Source organism: Mesoplodon bidens (genome assembly GCF_964165515.1).
Source record: "Mesoplodon bidens genome assembly, chromosome: X".
Classification (NCBI taxonomy): domain Eukaryota; kingdom Metazoa; phylum Chordata; class Mammalia; order Artiodactyla; family Ziphiidae; genus Mesoplodon; species Mesoplodon bidens.
In genome coordinates, this window is record NC_138163.1 from 136,159,149 (window position 1) to 136,182,292 (window position 23,144).

The window sequence follows — 23,144 nt, forward strand, 5'->3', positions numbered from 1 at the left end:
CAGAGCGGCTGGGCCCATGAGCCATGGCCGCTGAGCCTGCGCGTCCGGAGCCTGTGCTCCGCAGCGGGAGAGGCCACGGCAGTGAGAGGGCCGCGTATCGCAAAAAAAACAAAACAAAAACAAAAACAAACAAACAAAAAAACATATATATCTATATAAATTTGTCCTGAGATGTCTGCTTGAACTCTGGGGAGTTCACATATAAGATGGCATTAGGAAGATATTTGAGACTAAATAAAAAGCTATGAAATCAGAGCATATACAAGGGAAAAAATAAAACATTATTCAAAGGACAGAACAAATAATAACAAAGATGTGTACGGCAGAATAGTGTAGCTCTAAAGAGACTTTTTTTTTTTTGGCCGCATAGGGTCCTAGTTGCAGCATGTGGGCTTCTCTCTAGTTCTCCTCTCCAGTTGTGGCGGCGTGCAGGCCTAGTTGCCCCACGGCATGTGGGATCCTAGTTTCCCGACCAGGGATCGAACCCGAGTCCCTTACACTGGAAGGCGGACTCCTTACCACTGAACCACCAGGGAAGTCCCTAAAGAGACTTTTGATGATATAGAGTGGCAGTAACGATGTCGACTCAGTTCTCACGAGGAATTCAGTTTCAGTTCCTCTCTATGGTAAACAGTAAATAGTGGCGCCACTGGGATGTGATCAGGTCATGAGGGCTCCACCCTCATGAAGGGGTTAGTGCCCTTATAAAAAGAGACCCCAGAGCGTTTTCCCTCTTTCTGCCATGTAAGAACACACTGTTGCACACTTAATACACTACAGTCTAGTGTAAACCCTACAGGAAGAGAAGATGGTGGTATCTGGTCCTCACCAGATACTGAATCTGCTGGTGCCTTGATCTTGGACTTCCAGCCTCCAGAACTGTGAGAAATAAATGTTTATTGTTTAGGCTGTCCAGTTTATGGTATTGTGTTAGAGCAGCCTGAATAGACAGCACCCCTAACCCGCTTTTCTTTTATTGTCATTTTCAGTACTTATAAACAGGGAAATCTAATCTCACCAACAGGGTCTCTCGGCCTCAGGGAGTCTGACTTGGGGCCAGACGATTCTCTGTTATGAGAACACTCTGCACACTGTAGGATGTTTAGCAGCATCCCTGGCCTCTTCTCACTAGACGCCAGCACAACCTTCCCTCCATCCCCTACGGTTGTGATGATCAAACACACCTCCAGACACTGCTAAATATTACAAATTGCTAAACTGCTGCTGGCTGAGAACAACGGTTATACAGGAAAACTAAGCATTTTGTGTTTGAAATGAATTCCATTTATAAAATTGTAAGACACCGTGGAGCTAGCTCATAGACGTTGCTTAATGAAACGGCCATGCTGCTAAAAAGGATCCTTTAAAATGCACCATAAGAGCTTGGCTTTTTCAAATAGTCTATGTAAAATCTTTCCACAAAATCACATTTTCATAAGGAAAGTACTGATATTTGTCTTTCAGCATCCAGATCTTTCTTGCTTTCTAAGGAGAAGGTATTTGGATACATATGGAAGACACCCCTGTACCCAGAGCCTGGTTCAACGTTCCCCACCCCACAAGTGTCTGTAATATATATTAGAAGTGTCTGCACAAGCGTTAGCACAGGACTCTGGAGTGAGAGAATTTAAGATCCTCAAGAGAGGGGAATTATGGACGACTTTTGTTAGTCCGTTCCCCTGTTTTTCTTTACGCATCAGCCTTTTTTCCAACTAAGAAAATTTCTGTTGAAGCTCTAGCTCTCTACTTTCTGATCCCAGATTCATCTTCTCTCTGAAATTTTAAGTTAGGATCCAAGGATCAGAATGATTTCCCCAATATGGTTTTAACTTCTTAAAGGATTTTTGATTTGTAAACAGCAGAGGAAAGAAAACAAAAAGCATCCCCGGCCTGCGATAGAACCAGGGATGTGATACCATTTGGTCCACAGGAGTGTCATGTGTTTCTACTGACTGGTCCACCTCAACATAGGCACACCTGGAGGTATTGTGGGTTCAGGTCCAGACCACAGCAATAAAGTGAGTCACAGGGCTTTTTTCTGGTTCCCCAGTGCATGTAAGAGTTAGGTTTACACTATACTGTAGTCTATTAAGTGTGCAACAGTATTATGTCTAAAAAAAGCTATATACCCTCATTAAAAATTTTATTGCTAAAAAATGCTAAACAAAATCTGAGCCTTCAGTGAGCTGTAATCTTTTTGCAATAACATCAAAAATCACTGATCACAGATCACCATAACAGATATAATAATAATGAAAAAGTCTGAAATGGTGCAACAACTACCCTAATGTGACACAGAAACACAAAGTAGCAAATGCTGTTGGAAAAATGGCGTCAGCTGACTTGCTCGTTGCAGGGCTGGCACCAACCTTCAATTTGTAAAAAACGTTATGTCTCCGAAGTACAACATGTGACATTTATGAGGTATGATTGTACACATGTGAGGTACATGTATGTACACATATGAGGTATGCCTATACATGTATTAATTTTAAAAAACCTGATCTAATAATTGGATCAAAGTCCCGCCCACCAATAAAACAGCTTCTTAAATTAAATGGCTTAAACTTCTTCTAAAACCTAACTAGTTCCAAAAAAAGGATTTACAGTGACTAGTGAACTGAAATGTGCATGTGTATTGTGAGACTATTCAATACACACAGGAGAACATTCTTTAAACTGACCATAAACCGCGGCAACATTCAATCCACTCCAACGCTTTGGGTTTGATTACACCAAAATCAAGAGAAACCAACAATTAACTGGTGTCTAACTGCGGTACCTCTGAGCAACGCGCTTGAAGGTGGTTGCTGTCAGTTTACTGGGTCAACGTCACTATTTTGACTCAAATGAGTAAAACGGCTGATCTTCACCTGGCAAAAGCTACTGTTTTAGACATATTTTGCCAAGATCTACATAAGGTTGGGAAGAAGAGTTACCTATCCTCTTTTCTCCAAGACAAGAGCTCAATTTCCAGAGAGAGATGTTAGAATAAGATGATGGATTTTTTAAAATCAGGGATTTTCTGTATAATTTCATGTATAGTAAATAAACGTGCTGGTATGACAGTGCTATTCAAAGTTCTGCTGGGCTGGAAGACCTCTCAGCCGAGGGTCTGGGGGTACCTCCCCACGCCGAGTTTCTGGTGTGGGTGGCAGTGAGGACATCTCGTGCCACGCCTGCCATCTGACAGTGTGGGGCGCTGTTTTCTGAGGCAGCCCGCAAGCCAAGGCTGAAGGAAGGGCGCCTTCCTCCTGTTCAGCAGGAAACTGGGGTTCCGGCTCTAAAAACACGTCTCCTCAAAGCCCCCCTCGCTATCTCTGCTGAAAGGTGAGCCAGCTCTTAACGCAGGTGTGAAGTAGCGGCAGGCAAGGCAGTGAGTTCCTAGCCGGCGAGCTCGGCCCCGGGCACACCATTCACTCGGGGACGGGCGCGGGCTTCTCTACCCCAGACACAGACAAGCGAAATCTACATCAGTGGCTCAAGTCCCAGGTCTGGTGTTTTGTTTTGTTTTTTCAATTGTGTTAAAATACACACAACATTTAATTTACCACCGTGACCATTTTGAAGTGCACCAGCCGGTGGTGGCATCGAGGGCATCCGTATTCCTGGGCAGCCACCCCCCCACACCTCCACCACTTCTTTATCACCGCCAACAACCTCTGTCCCCGGTCCCCCCCACCCCAGGCCCTGGGAACCACTCTTCTGCCTCCTTTCTGTCTCTGTGCATCTGAAATGAGAACCAACGTTCCATCCTGCAGGCGGGAGGCGGTTTCTGTCAGCCCTGAGGCACTCCGCCACTGCAAATACTCGCACAGCCCTGACGCTCGCCACGGACTTTCTTCCATCACCATGAGGGTCGGACGTTGCTGCCTACAAACACCTCTGCAGAAAGAAACGCTCTGTGACGAGAAGACCCCACAGCGAGAAGCCGCCACGCCTCCCGTGAGATGAGCACGTGGACCCCAGTCCCGTGTTCACTGTAACCCCGCTGCAAACCAAAACACGGGCAAATGCTTCACCCTGCTTTTCCCGCACTTGAGATAAATGAGGTACAAAGTGATGATAGAAACAATTACCAAGCACCTACGACATTCAAGGCATGGTGATGGCAACAGCGGGGATGACACAAATTCAGATGCAGGCGCGCACGCGCACACACACACACCCAGAGACACACACAGACACACACACACCCCGCTTCCTTGAAGCTGTAAGATGTCTATGCAAACAACGACAAGCTCCTGTAGTTAAAGCCCCGCGCCTATACCCTAAGGTGCTAAGAGGCACGGCAGCATGGCTCCAGGAGAGGCTAGGTCAGGGAGGAGGGGGGAAGGTCTGGAAGAGGGAGGAGGTGAATCCTTGACTGACGGACACAAGATGCGGCGGAGAAACATGAAAAAGGGAGGAAAGGAAGGATCTGTGTGTGTTTGTGGCAGGGTGTGTGTGTGCTGGGTCACCTTCAAGGACGTACCGAGTGCTCCCTGGGACCCAGGGCGGGAAGACGGCCCTCCGTGCCATCACCGCGGGCTGTGAGCTGGGGGAGAAGTTGGCCTGTGTCCTTTCTGCCAAGGACGATTTTTGTGGGCACGTGATGCGGAGCTCAAAATGCTTGTACTGGCTGCAATAAAGCTGGGGTACACCACGGTGATGGTTCCGGTGTCCACGGACTTACTGGCTACAGGTAAGGGAACTAACGTCCTGAGAGCCACAGAGCAGATCACAAAACGTAGGACTCGGGGGCCTCGTGGCTCAGAGCCAGGTGGCCTGACTCCTAATCACACCTCCATCCCTTGCTAGCTGTGGGTTGCAGGGCGGGTCACGTGGCTCCGTTTTCCCTTCTCCAAACTGAGGATCATGAGAGCCGTTCCACCCGGCAGAGGCGGTGAGGACGCGAAGCATTTATACAAACTCCCCGTCAGGGCCCCGCGCACAGGAGACAGGCAGGATGGCTATTACTCCCACTCGGCTACCTGCGAGCATCCCCAGAGCAAAGAGCCCCCGAAAGGGCCCGAGGAACACAGCACCCTCGCCAAAGTGATTCAGAGCTGGCAGCAGGTGACGTGTCAACAGGCCAGCGGCGGGTCGAGAGCCCGTCCGAGAAAGCACCTTCCTCCACGCTCGGCCCGGCACTTCTACCACGGAAACCCGGAGGGCCAGCTCCCACGGCAGCACCTCGCCCGTTTCCGGAGCAGCCGCCGTGGCCGGCTCAAGACCCGACGACACCCGTGGATGCCTTCCAACCTTCCAGCTCTAGAATAAAGGAGAGCTTTTTCAGCACCGGCAGATCCCCCTCGGCCTCCAAAAGAAGGAAAAAAATGAAAAAGGGCTCTTAATTACTGCAATTGTGTTTATTCTCTTGCCTGACCCAGTTTTGATTCGAGGCACCTCCAGTTAGGTTGATTTGAGGTCTTCGGCGTTGCAACTGTGCAGAAAAGAAATAACCACCCTCACCGTGAGGTAAAGCTACACATTCCCTCGCTGTTCTTTACAGAAGGAGGAAAAATTAGTGCGGACGGATGACATACATCCCTGGAGTTGCCCCACGCAAGATGAGTATTCCAACATACGTAATAATTCGGGGTTAAATCCATCAGGAAGCTAAAGGGAAGATTACTTATCATTATTATTTTCAGTATTTCTCCTTTTCACGATTTAACTTCAAGGTGGCAAAAACTCGTATGAGTCAGTCCTGCTCACAAAATAGTTCAAAATTCAGTTGCAGGAGAAATGGTGTCTGAGGGTTTCGTTGTACTGAGTATGCACGTACAGTATTTCATAGGCTCTCGTGCTCTGGGAAGGGAGAGAACTGCCCCCAAACAACAAAATCTTCACTGCGCTTTAATTATCTTAAAGGATATTATCACAAGAGAGCTGGCTCTGCGAGAGGAAGACAGGAAGGGCAAGCGTGTTCCCTGCCAACGGGAGGGGAGGCTGGATCGCGAACAGCGAAGTAAGCGCACAGTGATTACAGGGCAGGGGGCGTGGTGCTCGGCTGATATCACTGGTGGCAGAAGTTTCTCTTGTAACAGTCGGTCCCATTACGAAACGTTCTCTTAAAATCCTTTAAATCAGGGACGGAAGAAACTTTGTCTCATGGCTTATCTCTGCTATTAGTCTGCTGGCTTTCACGCTGGAAGAATCCATCCCTTAAAGTAATCTTCTGGACGAGGCTCAGGGCGCTTTGGGACATGATTCCGTGCAGACTGAGGACCGAGAGCCAGAGCAGCGGGAAACTCTGCTAGAGATTACCTCATCCCAACAAGGCGCTTTTCTTCTCTCCGCATTTCACAAATTCTCTGCTGACTGGAACGCAGTGGGTCTCACCTCCCTGCTTGCTTTATCCATAATGTTTTTCTCTCTTCAAATGGAAACTGAGTTTCCCAGGGGTCTCCCAGTCAGTTCAAGATGCAAAGTTTTAATTTACGCATCAACATTTACATATAAATCCTTCTGTACAATCTTGATGGGGACCCAGCTTATCGTGGAGATGAAGCAGGCTTGTTTTATACATTGCATATACCTGTTCTTCCGGCATAACTGTAACGAAGCCGATATGTAGCCCCTGAAGCTACTGAAAGCTATTTTGTTGTCCAATGACAGTCTGAGTGTGATTCAATAAATTAAGGCACTTACAGTTGGACCCCAATTATAGAATATATACATAGAAAAGATTGGGCAGGGAACAGGAAAATGTTAACAGTGGTTTCATCTTTTTTTTTAATAGACATATCTTCATTCACCAATGAGTATGTCTATTATTTTACAGTAAGAAAAAAATCCCCCCAAAGGTAAGATTTTTCACTAATTTTAGAGTTATATTTACTTACTTGGGAGTCAAATGGTCCAAAATTATAAATATAATCAAAGAACTATTATTTTATTATCAGAGTTCACATGCCTAGCAGTGGAACTGCCATTTAAATATAAGAATGAACTAGTGTAGTAAGATGCAGTCCTCAAAAGGATTTTCACGACGGGAGAAAATGTCCATGATACGGCGATACATGAAAAAAATAGGTTTCAAGATGGAATGTGCATGTTGCTAAATTTCATTTTGTACACACACACACAAAAGATACCCTCTAAAATATAAAAAATATAATAAAGTACACCCATCTCTCCAGGGGTGGGATCATGCTGGAATTTTACCTGTGTACATGTGCGTGCCTTTCTGTAGTTTCCAAATTTTCTCCTATGAACGTGAACTGTTTTCATATTCATTAAAATGTAATTAAAATCTGGCAGTGTCTTCAGAAATCATCACTATGAGAGCAACCCAGCTAACTAGGAAATAAAGCTGCAGGGTTGAGAGGGCAGAGAGAAGCGAGTCTTCTTGGGCTACAAAAATAATGCTGCGCTTCACAAAATCGAAAACATTCCCTGGGTGAGGCATTCAGAAAGGGTCCTTCCTGTGCCTGGCTGCCCTTCTGGGTTAATTAACGGCTGGCTGGGGCCTTTCATCCCAACCCTGTGTGCAGAGCCATGAAGGATGCTGACGTGACAAGAGAGGCGTCCGGTCCTGGAGTCACCGCCAAGACCACGTGTGCATCTCCAACGCGGCCACCGGGTCCTCTCGCAAACCCTCTGAGCCGCAAACCCTACCCACCCTACACCTCTCTGCCTGATGGGGAGGCAGACCCAGAAGGAAGCCTTTCTAAAAAATGTTCCACCCAGTAACAGCAAACCGCTGCTAAAAAATCTGCATCACGGAGCCAGACGATGCATGTAAGACCAATAGCACAGTTATCGTTTTACAGTCTTCTCCTCTACACAGTGAAATGCCAGTTCAGGTACCCAAGACTTCAAAGCAAAGTGCCTTGGGAGACACAGACAGCTGCTTCTTCCACATAAGAGTAGTCTGCCTTCTTTTTCTAATGACTTTGGTCTTGTAAGCTAATGCTTCCGATTAATCTGTAAATTAACATACAGATTTTAATTATCTCTAAGACTGAGAGGCTGGAATTGGATTCTTTACAATGTGCACTAGGCCCTCAGATAAATTTCAGTAATATGTACAGGCTGGTTATGAAACCTCTAAGACACTGTGATTTTCACCCACACACGCAGGATTTATTTGGGCCCTGATGATTCCCTTTTCTGCAGTAGGTGGAGTCATAAGTGAGGTCATTTACTCATATAAGGTGACCTCCAAAGTCCTGAAAAATAAACCCTGTGGTTTTCTCCGTAGATATTAAGGTGGGCGATGCCTTGCCCTTTGAGGTAGACTGCGTCTCAAAAATCTTGGTGTTAAAGCGTATTTTGATGCTTCAATTTAAATGAATAACAACAAAAAAAGTTTTAAAAGAAAAATACTTAGGGGCTTCCCTGGTGGCACAGTGGTTGAGAGTCCGCCTGCCGATGCAGGGGACACGGGTTCGTGCCCCGGTCCGGGAAGATCCCACATGCCGCGGAGCGGCTGGGCCCGTGAGCCCTGGCCACTGAGCCTGCGCGTCCGGAGCCTGTGCTCTGCAACGGGAGAGGCCACAGCAGTGAGAGGCCCGCATACCACAAAAAAAAAAAAAAAAAAAAAAAAAAGAAAAATACTTAAAGCATCATGAACCCAAGTATCTGCTGAGAGTTCAATGAGCCTCACGTTATGTCAGCAAACGCAGGAACTCAGTCTTGTAGTCAAATGCTCGGCATCTTAAACTTCCACAGCCACAAAACCGTTAAGATTAAAACACAAAATAAAGTAGTGACAGGAGCTGTGAGTCGGGTTCGTCACTCTCAGTACTCCGGACTTCTGGGACCACATAAATCTCCGGGATGGGCTGCCCTGTGCACTGGAGGATATAGAGCAGCATCCCTGGTCTCCACCCACTAGATGCCAGAAGCTCTCAATCTCCCCGAAAAACCGTCTCCAGACGTGATCAAATGTCCCCTGGGGAGGGGCGGGGAACTGCCTAGGGCTGAGAACATCTGAGTGGGGGCGGTTACACAAGTTCAGAGCCGCTCTTCACGTGGGAGGCCCTCAGATTCCTAAAAGTCTTGACCCCCTGAGAATCTGCAGTGCTTTCGTCGAGTAACCACAACTTGGATGCTGTCCTAAGCACGCCACAGACCTTGCAGAGTTCCACCTCGGATGTCCTCCAACTCAAAGGCTGCAGTCAGAAGAGGGAGACATAAAACAGGTGTGCTTCTCTAGGTCGAGGTGGGCACACTGTGGCCCACAGGGCAATTCCCACCTGCAGCTGCATTCTGCAAGGACTGTGACCTATCGATAGCTTTTACATTTTTAAATGGTTGAAAAGGAAATCAAAATGATGCTATTTTGCCACCCATGAAACTGATACGACATTCAGATTCCAGTGTCCGTCGGTGAAGTTTTGTTGGCACTCAGCCACATTTGTTCATCTGTGTGAGATCGGCAGCTGCTCTCACACAACAAGGGCAGAACTGAACGGCTGCAGCACAGACCACTGGCCCACAAAGCCTCAAATATCTACCCTCTAGCCCTTGACAGAAAAGGTCTGCCAAGCTCGCTCTCCTGAAGATTTCCTCCTTTCTACATTAGAGCACACCTGCCTTGTCGCATCCCAGCCTGACATCTTCCTGTCTGAGAACCTGAAGGTGATGCCCCGAAATGTGGATGTTCCTTGTGCACACACCAACCACCGTGAAATGAAGAGCCAAGAAAACACCACAGCCACGGTCTGCTGCGAATGGCTTTCAAAGGAGGCACCTGCCGAAACTAGGTAAGTTTAAGGGGAACAGATATTAGCCCTCACTTTCTGACGCACAGCACCCAACATAGAGAGGAAGGGCATGTGGTTTATGCAGATGACTCCCAAGCTCGTGGATGCACCATGGGTCCTATGGTAGGTAAGCAACAGTGTGTCATTTCCCAGCACGATCCCAAATGACCATCTGCATGTATAAACTGTGCAAGGAGTTAAAGGCTACAAAAATTTCCAGAGTCATCTATAAAGCTAAACACCAATGCCTCACACACAGCAGGAAGTCAGCATGTGCCCAATTCAATTCAATTCAAGCAAAGCTTACGTTCCCTAAATACTGAATTAATACACAATCGAAACACTAATGAGCAACAGACCTCCTCTTCCCTCTGACATTTAAAATATGGTTCAACTGCATTTCAAAACATACTCACTGATGGTGCAGCCACTTTGGAAAAGTTGGACAGTTCTTCAAAATGTTAAACAGAGTTACCATAACAACCTGGCAATTCTACTGCCAGGTATACACCCAAGAGGCATGAAGGTATACGTCCACACAAAACCGGTACACGAATGTTCATGGCAGCATTATTCATAACCACTCAATAAGAGTAAATACAACTCAAATGTCCGTCAACTGATGAATGGATAAACACAATGTGGTATATCCATACAATGGAATATTATTTTGCCATAAAAAAGGATTCATGTTACAACACGGATGTCAACATCTGATGTCACAGACTCAATGAACCTTTTATAATTTTTTATTTTTTAAAACAAACTAAACTTTACAAATATTTAAGTAAAATATTGAAATTCTAATACAGTTGAACCTTTAACAACATGGGGGTTAGGGGGATTGGCCCCTGTGCAGTTGAAAACCCACTTATAACTTTACAGTTGGCCCTCTGTGTCCATGATTCCTCATCTGTGGATTCAACCATGGACTGTATACAGCAGTCCATGGTTTATTGAAAAAAATCCATGTATAAGTGGACCCGTGAAGTTCAAACTCAGGCAAGGGTCAACTGTACATATTTACCTTGTTATATATTTGGCTTTAAACAAAAATACTTCAATAAGGTTCTTTTTTTTAACATCTTTATTGGATTATAATTGCTTTACAATGGTGTGTTGGTTTCTGCTTTATAACAAAGTGAATCAGCTATACATATACATATATCCCCATATCTCCTCCCTCTTGCATCTCTCTCCCACCCTCCCTATCTCACCCCTCTAAGATTCTTACTTTGGTTAAATCTGGGTCTATCATTTTCGTTCTGATTGGTTCCTTTAAAACAATAAAGCAAAAATCTTCCCCAAATTTCCATCTTGATGTTCTTAAAATTACAAAAGTTCTATCAGTTTTTTAACTTAAAAAAATTGAAGAAACAACCAGAAAACACAAAACAGTAAATGATAAAATCAAACCCTAAAATCCCATCTATCAAAAGATAACAGCACTTTTTCTTGGTAGTGGACGGGGAAGGGAGCCATCAGTTTTAGTTTGGAATGTGCCTTCAACTCTTGATTTTTTTTGGCTATGCGGCTTGCAGGATCTTAGTTCCCCAACCAGGGATCAAACCCATGCCCCCTGTAATGCAAGTGTGAAGTCCCAACAACCACTGGACCGCCAGGGAACTCCCTGGGCTTCAACTCTTGATGCCTGTCCATCTACGATTGTTTGGTTTGCTCTTCTGGATACCGTATCCTCTCACTAGATCTATAAATAGTAAGCTACATGTTCTTCTAAGAAGTTTCAAGGTTAAGTAGTAAATCAATTTGCAGACAGACACAAATCATATTAAGAAACTAATAAAGCATAGCATTAAGATACAGGGGCCAACTAAGATCTAGACTCATGTGCCCAATTATAATTAATTTTGCAGCTTAATTTTAATTCACAGTGTTGACAAGAGGGAATGATTTTAGAAAGTGTCCTCTGCTTCCGGTAAGACCCAGAAAAGTTTATAATAGCTGGTTCAGTATCCACAATTCTTAGAAGGCAATAAAAGGCCAATCTGTCGTGTAGAATGGACTACATTATTTAATGATGCTCTATCTACTACCTTCAACTTCAACAAGGAGAAAGACCTCAGACTCCTTCTAAGCAAAGCATTTTAAAACAGAAGGTGTTCAGTTTTGGCAAAACGCAGCTCAGCTTCAAATGAATTGCAGGTAAAAGACAAAGATCAACGCCAGGCATTTACCTTTAGGCTGACGTCATGTGTAGACCTTTGAACCAGTGGGCTCCCCAGCATCCGATCATATAAAATGCCAAGTGTCTGCTGGGACCTGCCTGGTGAGAAACAGAGAGATGTGAAAAACAACAACAGTAACAACAAAAAACACCTTAAAATTCTTTGGGAATTGTTCACCTTTGACCTGTCCTATTCTTGTTTTTCTTTTTCATCCCAACTCAAACTTAACACATTTTACTGTTTCATAATCTCTGTCCTAAAACTTTAACACAAACTATGCAGTTTTATTTGCAGTGTGAAAAAGGAGAAATTAAAATGGCCAGTCAGTATTATGGTACATGTAGAGATTTGTAAGGAAAAAGTCTCAAAGTAAATAAAATCGATTTTAGCTCAGATACTGTTCCTGCTACCATTCAATGGCAATTAATGCCCACTTAAAATATCTTTGTTTTAGGGACCGTATCACATACAACCAATAAATTAAACTGTACACACCCTTAAGAGAAGAAAAGATGCTCCAGACATCTTTTCTGACATTACAGACATTGCTTGGGCAAATGTTTACAATAATCACGTCATGCATGTTTGTGTGCAGATATCCACTCTTCTATGTGCTCAAAAAAACACAGAAACATTAGAATCTTTTTTTTCCTTTTTTGGCTTCCCTAAAAATAAAGCGAAAGCAAGCACTGACTCTCAACTTTTACATTACTGTTTTCCTACATTTCCATTTCACAGAGGTTCCACTTGCATGGATTTCTGAAGAAGCCAGGGGTATATCTCATAAGATAATCCTTCATATCAAAAACTCATTTTTATTTTTCACTCAGTATAAACAGTAAGCAGTCAACCAGGATCTACTTAATGATATTTACCTTCTTCACTCATAAACTGTCTTCAGTTGTGAGTGAATCCAGTCTCCTACAGGGTTTAAATGATCTACAAGCTCAAAAACTAAGGAAATTAAATGCCTGTTATTTTCTCTAAATTCTTGTTCAATAGTCTTAAGTGATAATAAAAAGGTGCCAGGTTTAATACAATTCAAATCCATAAGTGAGGCTATGAATGAAGGTGTTTCTTTCTTTCTTTTTTTTTTTTTTTGCAGTACGCGGGCCTCTCACTGTTGTGGCCTCCGGACGCGCAGGCTCAGCGACCATGGCTCAAGGGCCCAGCCTCTCCGCAACATGTGGGATCTTCCCAGACCGGGGCACGAACCCGTGTCCCTTGCATCGGCAAGCAGACTCTCAACCGCTGCTCCACTAGGGAAGCCCCGAAGGTGTTTCTTATTAGTGAATTTATACAGAACCTCCTGAAATGTTTTAAGGAAATTCAAGTAAATTACTCTCACTGAGTCACGTTTATAGTTACACTGTTCAAAGAAAGGAGAGTAAAAGGATTCTACAAGCAGGTTCATAGGCCCTTAAGTTTCATTACAGTACATTTTTAAACAACATAAGGATATATAAGATAAAACCAGGACAACTGAAAAAAGCTACCACTGAAGGAAAATAATAAGATTTAAACAAAATTTCTCTATAGCTCTTTGAATAGAAATTAAAGGGCACCAGACTGAAGCAGGCACAAGGGAATATTGCCTTTGCTTATAAAATAAAAATACATTTCATTATGAAAAAATTCGGTAGTGGAGATGAAATAGAACACCTGAAGCAGACAGCAAATTATTTTCAGGACTGGGTTGTAAACCCAAAAGAGCCCTATGATGAAACCGCTAAACACCATAAAGTATCAAAATATGAGCAGATGTCACCACAATAAGCCCCAAACTGCTTGAAAATTAAAACATTAAAATCCATAATAATTCAATTAAGTAATTAATATATAAACAGCTCTCATTACAAGCTGTTCAGGAAAAAGCTTTAGTATCAAATTCCTATTCTCTGGCCCAAAACAGATGGTAACTCACAAATTGAAGGTTATCTCTGATATAAGTTGTTAAATTCAGTACATGTAATTAACATCATCTGTGTGTTATAAACACAAAAAATGTGAAATATGACTGGTTAATAACATTCTGGTTATGCAACATGTCAAAATTAATTAGTTTATTACTAGAAATAATAAGTTAAAATGAGAAACCTGAACTTCCAATCCCTGGTCAGTCCTGAATTTCCCATTATTAACACCTAAATAGAACCACTATCAATAAACAGTGTTGGCAGAACTTCCCTGGTGGCGCAGTGGTTGAGAGTCCGCCTGCCGATGCAGGGGACACGGGTTCATACCCCGGTCCGGGAGGATCCCGCATGCCGCGGAGCGGCTGGGCCCGTGAGCCATGGCCGCTGAGCCTGCGCGTCTGGAGCCCGTGCTCCGCAACGGGAGAGGCCACAATGGTGAGAGGCCTGCGTACCGCAAAAACAAAAACAAAAAACAGTGCTGGCAACAATTTACGTGCTGAAAAAGATTTGTGTGAAACGCAAATGATTTTTTTTTAAATTATTTATTTATTTATTTGGCTGCGCCAGGTCTTAGTTGTGGCACATGGGATCTTCGCTGCGGCGTGCAGGATCTTCATTGCAGCACATGATATCTTTAGTTGCGGCATGCAAACTCTTAGTTGCAGCATGTGGGAGATCTAGTTCCCTGACCAGGGATGGAACCCAGGCCCCCTGCATTGGGAGCGTGGAGTCTTAGCCACTGGACCACCAGGGAAGTCCCCCCACCTTTTTTTTAAGTCTTTATTGAATTTTTACAGTATTGCTTCTGTTTTATGTTTTGCTTTTTTGGCTGCGAGGCATGAGGGATCTCAGCTCCCTGACTAGGGATCGAACCCTCACCCCCTGTGTTGGAAGGCAAAGTCTTAACCACTGGACCGCCAGGGAGGTCTGAGACGCAAATGATTTTAACAAATGCAACATATCCTTTACTCTCAAAGGTAGTAATGAATGTAAAAAGGCCTCAGTTTCTACTTGCTGTCAGTTCTTGGCAGGGAATGGTGTAGACAATGACCGATAGTCCTTCCGCACAGGAGGCGTAAAGCCTTTCGTATGCTCACCATGCTGTGCAATCATCCCCTATACCAAGTCTCAAAACCTTTACATCACCCCAAAAGGAAACCTTGGGCCCATGAAGCGGTCAGTCCTCAAGCCCCGTCCCCCCTCCCCCAGCCCAGGCAACCACCAGCCTGCTTTCTGTCTCTGCCGATTTGCCTGTTCTGGACATTTCATATAAATGGAACCATACAATACCTTCTTTGTGTCCGGCTTCTTTCACTTCGCATAATGTTCTCAAGGTTCACCCACAACGTAGCATGTATCAGTACTTCATTCCTTTGTATGGCTGAATACTATTCTGTCGAATGCATGGACTACCTTTTGTTTACCTTTCCATCCACCAGCTGATGGGCATTTGGTTACTGTGAATACTGCTGTGAGGAACACTGATGTCCAGGAATGTGTTCGAGCCCCTGTCTTCCATCCCTTGGGTGTGTATAGTTCTACATCATTTTGCCAGAGACGAGGAATAGTGCAGTGTCGCTCTCCTTGGGGCAAACCAAATTACTACTTTTCCACTTAGAAGCTTTGTAAAGTCTATCAGGGCAACCCGAGGTGCTGGATTGGTTTTGTTTTGCCTGCAGCCCTGGCTATCATTCTAAATCCTTCTAAATTCTAAATCTCCCTCCCCTGAGGTAGTTCAGCTCCAAAGTTTTGACTTGGCAGTTGCTTGCATTTCTGGCTTCGCGGGACCCCTTGAGTTGACTCTGGCTACCCAGGTACCTTCTCACACTGATATCTGATGTGGATCCACATATGTAACCCCTAATAGAAGCATGGAACTATCGTGGTGTGTCCTATTTTAACACAGTGGTTTTCAACCAGGGATGGCTGTGCTCTCTGCCCCAGGGGACTGTAGGATACTAGACAATGTCTGGAGACATCTTTCGGTCGTCACAGGTGGAGGAGGGGAGGTACTGGCGCCTAGTGGGTAGAGACCAGGAATAGTGCTAAGCATCTACAACGCACAGAATAGCCTCCCTGCACGGAAGACTCATCAGCCCCCAAATGCCAATAATGCCAAGAAACCTTAACAGAACAGATTTTAGACTCACTAAGTTCATCTCTTTATGACTTCTGCCTGATTCTTACTGTGAAATATTAGAAGGTGAAGTAACAGTTTCACACAGGGCTTAGGTTCAAAAATAATTATTTAGGGGATATTTTCATAGATTGTCATAATGCTTCCTTCTTGGTTGCCCTAATCTGTGGAACAAAACGAATAATCCATATGGCTCACTAAGTGAAAACTGAGGATAAACCTACATTTTTACTGATCATAAATGAAATGCTTAACTATATACATATTGATTACATCTCCTGATAAAAATGAATCACATGTGTACAATTAAATTCCTTTAACTGCTGGTGGAGAGGTCAGCATGGAGCAGAACTGAGGCCCACAGCCAGCAGCCAGCACCATATGCCAGCCACATGAGAGCCACCATCGCACTGCATCATCCAGTACCAATCAGACCATCAAGTGCCTGCAGCTCTGGTTGATGCCTTGTCTGCAACTTCAAAGAGACCTCTACCAGAACCACCCTGCTAAGTCACCACAGCATTCCTGACCCTCAGAGTCTAACACACCATGAAGGACAGGTGGGAAAGATACCTGGGGCAGCAAGCCTTTTCAGCAATGGCCTCTACATCATCATCCATAGAATGGGGACAATGACACGCACGGCTGCTGCCAGGAAAGCCTAGAACCACAGGAACTTGGAAGCCAAGCAAATGGAGCTTTCAAAGAAGTAGGAGAGAGTCTGCCAAAGCATGTTCTTCAGAATGATGTTTTCCAGATGGTTAGTATGCGTTTAGTATCACCACATGAAAAACAGTTCTGTGATCCAATTTTCCACGTTCAATAGGATTGGTAACCCTGGGTTAAAGTTATTGAAAAACAATAAAAAGGAGCACCTAAATACATAAAACAAATACTAACAGACATAAAGGGAGAAATTGATGGGAATACAATAATAGTAGGAGACTTTAACACCCCAACGATATCAATGGACAGATCTTCCAGACAGAAAATAATAAGGCAACAGAGGTCCTAAATGACGCAATAGAACAATTAGACAAAAATTGTTATTTTCAGAACATTAAATCCAAAAAAACCCAAGAATACACATTCTTTTCAAGTTCACGTGGAACATTCTCTAGGACAGACCACATACTGGGACACAAAACAAGGCTCAAGAAACTTAAGGTGAATAGAAATTATTTCAAGCATCTTTTCTGACCACAACAGCATGAAACTAGAATTGAACCACAGAACCAGAAATGAGGAAAAAACGATTACATGGAGACTAAACATGCTACTAAAAAAACCAATGGATCAACAATGAAATCAAAGAGGAAATTAAAAAATACCTTGAGACAAAATGACAATGAAAACACAACCATACAAAATCTTTGGAGTGCTGCAAAAGAAATCCTAAGAGGAAAGTTCATAACAATACAGGCCTTCCTCAAAAAGTAAAGAAAAAATCTCAGATAAACAACCTGACCTACTACCTAAAAGAATTAGAAAAAGAAGAACAAACAAAACCTAAAGTCAGCAGAAAGAAGGAAATAATAAAGATCAGAGAGGAAATAAATAAAATAGAGTTTTATAAAACAATGGAAAGACTCAATAAAACCAAAAACTGGTTTTTTGAAAGGGTAAACAAAAATCAACAAACCTCTGGCCAGGCTCACCAAGAAGAAAAAAGAGAGGACCCAAATAAACAAAGTAAGAAATGAGAGGAGAAATAACATCTGATATTGCAGAAATTTTAAAAAACCACAAGAGAACACTATGAACAATTATATGCCAACAAATTGGACAGCCTAGAAGAAATGGACAAGTCTCTAGAAACATACAGCCCACCAAAACTAAATCAAGAAGAAACAGATATTTTTACAGACCGGTCACCAGAAGTGAAATAGAATCTATAATTTTAAAAAAGTTCCCTGCAAACAAATTCCAGGACCGAATGGCTTCACTGGGGAATTCTACCAAACAAACAAAGGAAAACTTATACCGATCTTTTTCAAACTCTTCCAGGAGGGTGAAGAGGAAGAAACACTCCCGAAGACATTCTATGAAGTCACCATCACCCTGATACCAAAACCAGACAAAGACACTACCAAAAAAAGAAAATTACAGGCCAATATCTTCGATGAATATGGATGCAAAAATTCTCAACAAAATATTAGCAAACCGAATTCAACAACACATAAAAAAAAATCATACACCATAATCAAGTTGGATTCATTCCAGGGTCACAAGGATGGTTCAACATATAAAAATCAATCAGTGTGATACATCACATCAAGAAAAGACAAAAACCACATGATCCTCTCTGTAGATGCAGAATAAGCATTTGACAAAATTCAACATCCATTCATGATAAAAACCCTTACCAAAGTGGGCACAGAGGGAACATACCAACATAATAAAAGCTATTTATGACAAACCAACAGCCAATATAATATTCAATGGTGAAAAGCTGAAAGTCTTTCTGCTAGTATCTGTAACAAGGATGCCAACTCTACCGCATCTATTCAACATAGTATTGGAAGTCCTAGCCACAGCAATCAGTCAAGAAAAAGGAATAAAAGGTATCCAAATTGCAAGGGAAGAGATTAAATTATCATTATATGCAGATGACATGATATTATATACAGAAAACCCTAAAGACTCCAGGCAAAAATTACTAGAACTGATAAACAAATTCAGCAAGGTAGCAGGATACAAGATTAACATACAGAAATCTGTTGCACTTCTTTACACCAACAATGAAATATCAGAAAAGGAAAGTAAAAAAAAAGAAATAAATAAAAAGAAACCAAAAAAACAATAAAAATTCCTTTTAAATCGCTTCAAAAAAAATATTTAGGAATAAACCTCATCAAGTAGGTGAAAGACTTATATGCTGAGAACTATAAAACACTGATGAAGGAAACTGAAGATGATTCCGAGAAATGGAAAGACATCCCATGCTCTTGGATTGTAAGAATTAATATTGCTAAAATGGCAATACTACAGATTACCCAAAGCAATACTACAGAATACTACCCAAAGCAATCTACAGATTTAATGTGATCCCTATAAAAGTACCCATGACATTTCTCACAGAAGTAGAACACATAATCCAAATATTTATATGAAACCGTAAAAGACCCAGAATTGCCAAAGCAGTCCTGAGGGGAAAAAAAAAAAAACAAAGGAGGAGGCAGAACCCTCCCAGACTTTAGGCAATACTACTACAAAGTTACAGTAATCAAAACAGTGTGGTATTGATACAAAAACAGACATACGGATCAATGGAACAGAACTGAGAGCCCAGAAATAAACCCACACAGCTACAGTCAATTAATCTTCGACAGAAGTGGCAAGAATATACAATGGAGAAAAGACACTCTCTTCAGCAAGTGGTGCTGGGAAAGTTGGACAGCCACATGTAAATCAAGGAAGTTAGAACACACCATCACACCATACACAAAAATAAACTCAAAATGCCTTAAAGACTTATAAATATAAGACATGATACCATAAAACTCCTAAAAGAGAGCATAGGTAAAAAATTCTCTGACATAAATCATACCAGTGTTGCCTTAGGTCAGTCTCCCAAGGCAACAGAAATAAAAACAAAAATAAACAAATGGGACCTCATCAAACTTACAAGCTTTTGCACAGCAAAGGAAACCATAAACAAAACAAAAAGACAACCTATGGGCTGGGAGAAAATATCTGCAAATGATGCCACTGTCAAGGGCTTAATTTCCAAAATATACAAACAGCTCATACAACTCAATAAAAAAAACACAACTCCATCAAAAAATGGGCAGAAGACCTAAATGGACATTTCTCCAAAGAAGACATACATATGGCCAATAAGCACATGAAAAGATGCTCAACATTGCTAATTATTAGACAAATTCAAATCAGAACTATAATGAGGTATCACCTCACACACATCAGGATGGCCATCATTAAAATGTCTACAAATAATGAATGCTGGCAAGGGTGTGGAGAAAAGGGAACCCCCTCTACACTGTTGGTGGGAATGTAAATTGATACAGCCACTATGGAGAACGGTATGAAGATTCCTTAAAAAACTAAAAATAGAATTACCACGTGATCCAGCAATCCTACTCCTGGGCATATATCTGCAGAAAATGCTAATTCAAAAAGATAAATGCAACCCAATGTTCGTAGCAGCACTATTTACAATAGCCAAGACATGGAAACAACCTAAGTGTCCATCAACAGATGAACAGACAAAGAAGATGTAGTACATGCACACACACACACACACACACTGGAATATTACTCAGGCATAAAAAAGAATGAAATAATGCTATTTACAACAACATGGATGGACCTAGAGATTATCATATGAAGTAAAGTAAGTCAGACAGAGGAAAACAAATATCATATACCACTTATATGTGGAATCTAAACTATGATACAAATGAACTTATTTACAAAACAGAAACAGACTCACAGATGTAGAAAACAAATTTATGGTTACCAAAGGGGATTTGGCAGGTGCAGGGTTCAGGGGAAGATAAATTAGGACTCTGTGATTAGCAAGTACACATTACTATATATAAAACAGATAAACAACAAAGTCCTTCTATAAAGTACAGGGAACTATATTCAATGTCTTGTAATAAACTATAATGGAAAGGAAAAAAAAAACAATAAAAATAGTTTACACAGGGCTTCCCTGGTGGCGCAGTGGTTGAGAGTCCGCCTGCCGATGCAGGGGACACGGGTTCGTGCCCCAGTCCGGGAGGATCCCACACGCCGCGGAGCGCCTGGGCCCGTGAGCCATGGCCGCTGAGCCTGCGCGTCCAGAGCCTGTGCTCCGCGGCGGGAGAGGCCACAACAGTGAGAGGCCCGCGAACCGCAAAAAAAAAAAAAAAATAGTTTACACATAATTGCATCTATTATCCGCCTGGCTCTGTTCTAAGTGCTTTAAGTTATGTAATCCTTTTAATAAACAATGAAAGAATCCTTCCTACCAGAATCTCACAATGTGTTTTCAATGATACATCCAGGAACCACCACTAACGGTGTCATACCAGGGGTTCACATACACTAAATAATCTCTCTCCTGTTACGACTTTCTCATAGCTCTGAGCTGCAGGCAGTAGGAAGTTTGTGAACCACCTTCCTCGTCTGGCTCCTCCATGTACCCAGGTACCCACCTAGATAATGACACTCCAGGTACAATATGCTATGGTTTGCCCCTCTCTCCCACATTTCCGACGTTTCAGAAATATGCTGAAATTTTAAAGACAACTTTCTGATTGGCTTTGAATACATCAGTTGCTAGACAGTCCAATAAAGGGAGGTTCTGCGGTTGGAAGACTGTAGGTTCCCCAAGAGAATATAAAACCAACGTGCATGTCTTTAGACTCTGGAAGCGTGAAATCTGAAGATGACAGTACTTGACGAAAATGAAGGCAAGTGTGCCAAGCTGGTAATGACTTACAAAAATAAACGTTACTTTTAATATCATAATAGTGTCAAGAAGTAGGACACTTCTCGATGAGCCTTTATACACTGGGAATTAAAACCAGGCCATCATCCACATTTCTCTTTTCACTCACCGAACTAGGAAAATGGGTACGGTGAGGTGAAAGGTCACAGTGCATTAATCATCTCATTTCTTATCATCTCATCTTTTTAGAAAAATCTATTTTTGGAATACCCTTTTATTTAGGTGGATTATTTATTTTTTTGCCACTATGGTAAGGGTGTACCCTTCTCTGTTTACGTGTAAAGTCGAAGAGACAACACGAAAGGGATCCCTTCTCTGTTAAAGTTCTATTTATGACACAGAAAAGATGTTTTGAATATTTCTTAAGGATAAACACTAACTTTGTGCATAAATTCCAAAGGCCCAACCTTTAATATTCTTTAAGAATACGCATATACACCATAAAAACAACAGAAAGGTATAAATTAAAACCAAGTAACATCCTAAAAGATCTTCCTTTTAAAAAGCCTGCACGGTCGGGCTTCCGTGGTGGCGCAGTGGTTAAGAATCTGCCTGCCCATGCAGGGGACACGGGTTCGAGCCCTGGTCCAGGAAGATCACACATGCTGCGGAACAACTAAGCCCGTGCGCCACAACTCCTGAGCCCGCGTGCCATACTACTGAAGCCCACGCGCCTAGAGCCTGTGCTCCACAACAAGAAGCCCACGCGCCGCAACGAAGAGTAGCCCCCGCTCGCCACAACTAGAGAAAAGCCCTCGCACAGCGATGAAGACCCAACACAGCCAAAAAGAAAAAAAAAAAAAAAAATCAGTAGCCCTGAAAAAATTATTTTAGAAAAAGTCTCCATAGTTCAATGGTAATATTTGTTGTCCAATGTCTAAAACAAATGTAGAGTTTGAACGTTTTTTGGACGTAACGTTTCAGTACTGTTATCTGTAGACGGTAATCTTGGATGTGCCATCAACTCTCCTTTCCTGTGCGTTACTGTGTCAACAGATCATTACTGTACGAAATGGGAGAAAGGTTTCGGTAAAGCTTTTGACCTATATTTGAGATGGGGAAATGGTCACTATTGCAGCACGCCCATAAAGCTGGCAGTTACCCAGACAGTTACTAATGAAACCTCATTCACGAGCTGGTGATGTGGACACACTCTGCACACTACCAGGGCGGGGGTCTGAGAACTTCCTGGGGAACCCAACTCTCTGCGGCCCAAGGAGGCAACAGAAACTTACAATCACGCAAAGATTATGAACACTGATTTTTATCTTCGTTTCCCAAAGTAGATTGTGTTCATTTTAGTGCTCATTTCTAAAACAGTAGCTCTTAAAGATGACAACGTGATAGTTATAGCAAAGATTTCAAGATCAAATCTGTTGGAAAATTCTAGGTTTGAAAAAGGTAAAATAGATCCGAGAAGCTAAACAAACCCCATGCAGGATAAACACCAGAGAAAACCCCAAGAAAGCACAATTTCCTGAAAATCAGCAACAAAAGAAACTCTTAAAAGCAGCCAGAGGGAAAAAAAAATTACATCCAGAGGAAAAAGATAAACAAATGCCAAAAACTTGTTGTCTTCTGGCTTGCATTATTCTGGACAACGGAACAAAACCTTCCAAGGGCTGAAAGAACATGTCAACCTAAAATTCTACACTCAGATGAAACATTTTTCAAAACATGAAGGCAAAGTAAAGAATTTTCCAAACAAACAACAAATGCAGACAGAATTCACTGCTAGGAGATCTGCAT

At 42.6% G+C, this 23,144-nt stretch overlaps 1 protein-coding gene across 4 annotated transcripts in view; it reads right to left on the bottom strand.

Moving 5' to 3' along the window:
* The window catches only part of LOC308609230 (F-box-like/WD repeat-containing protein TBL1X), a 224,932-nt gene that overhangs the window by 55,788 nt on the left and 146,000 nt on the right, over positions 1-23,144 (bottom strand). For all 4 annotated transcript variants that reach the window (XM_081222868.1, XM_081222867.1, XM_081222865.1 and 1 more), the window contains one exon: positions 11,894-11,982. The gene's annotated coding sequence lies outside the window, so the exon portion shown is untranslated. The remainder of the gene's footprint in view (positions 1-11,893; positions 11,983-23,144) is intronic.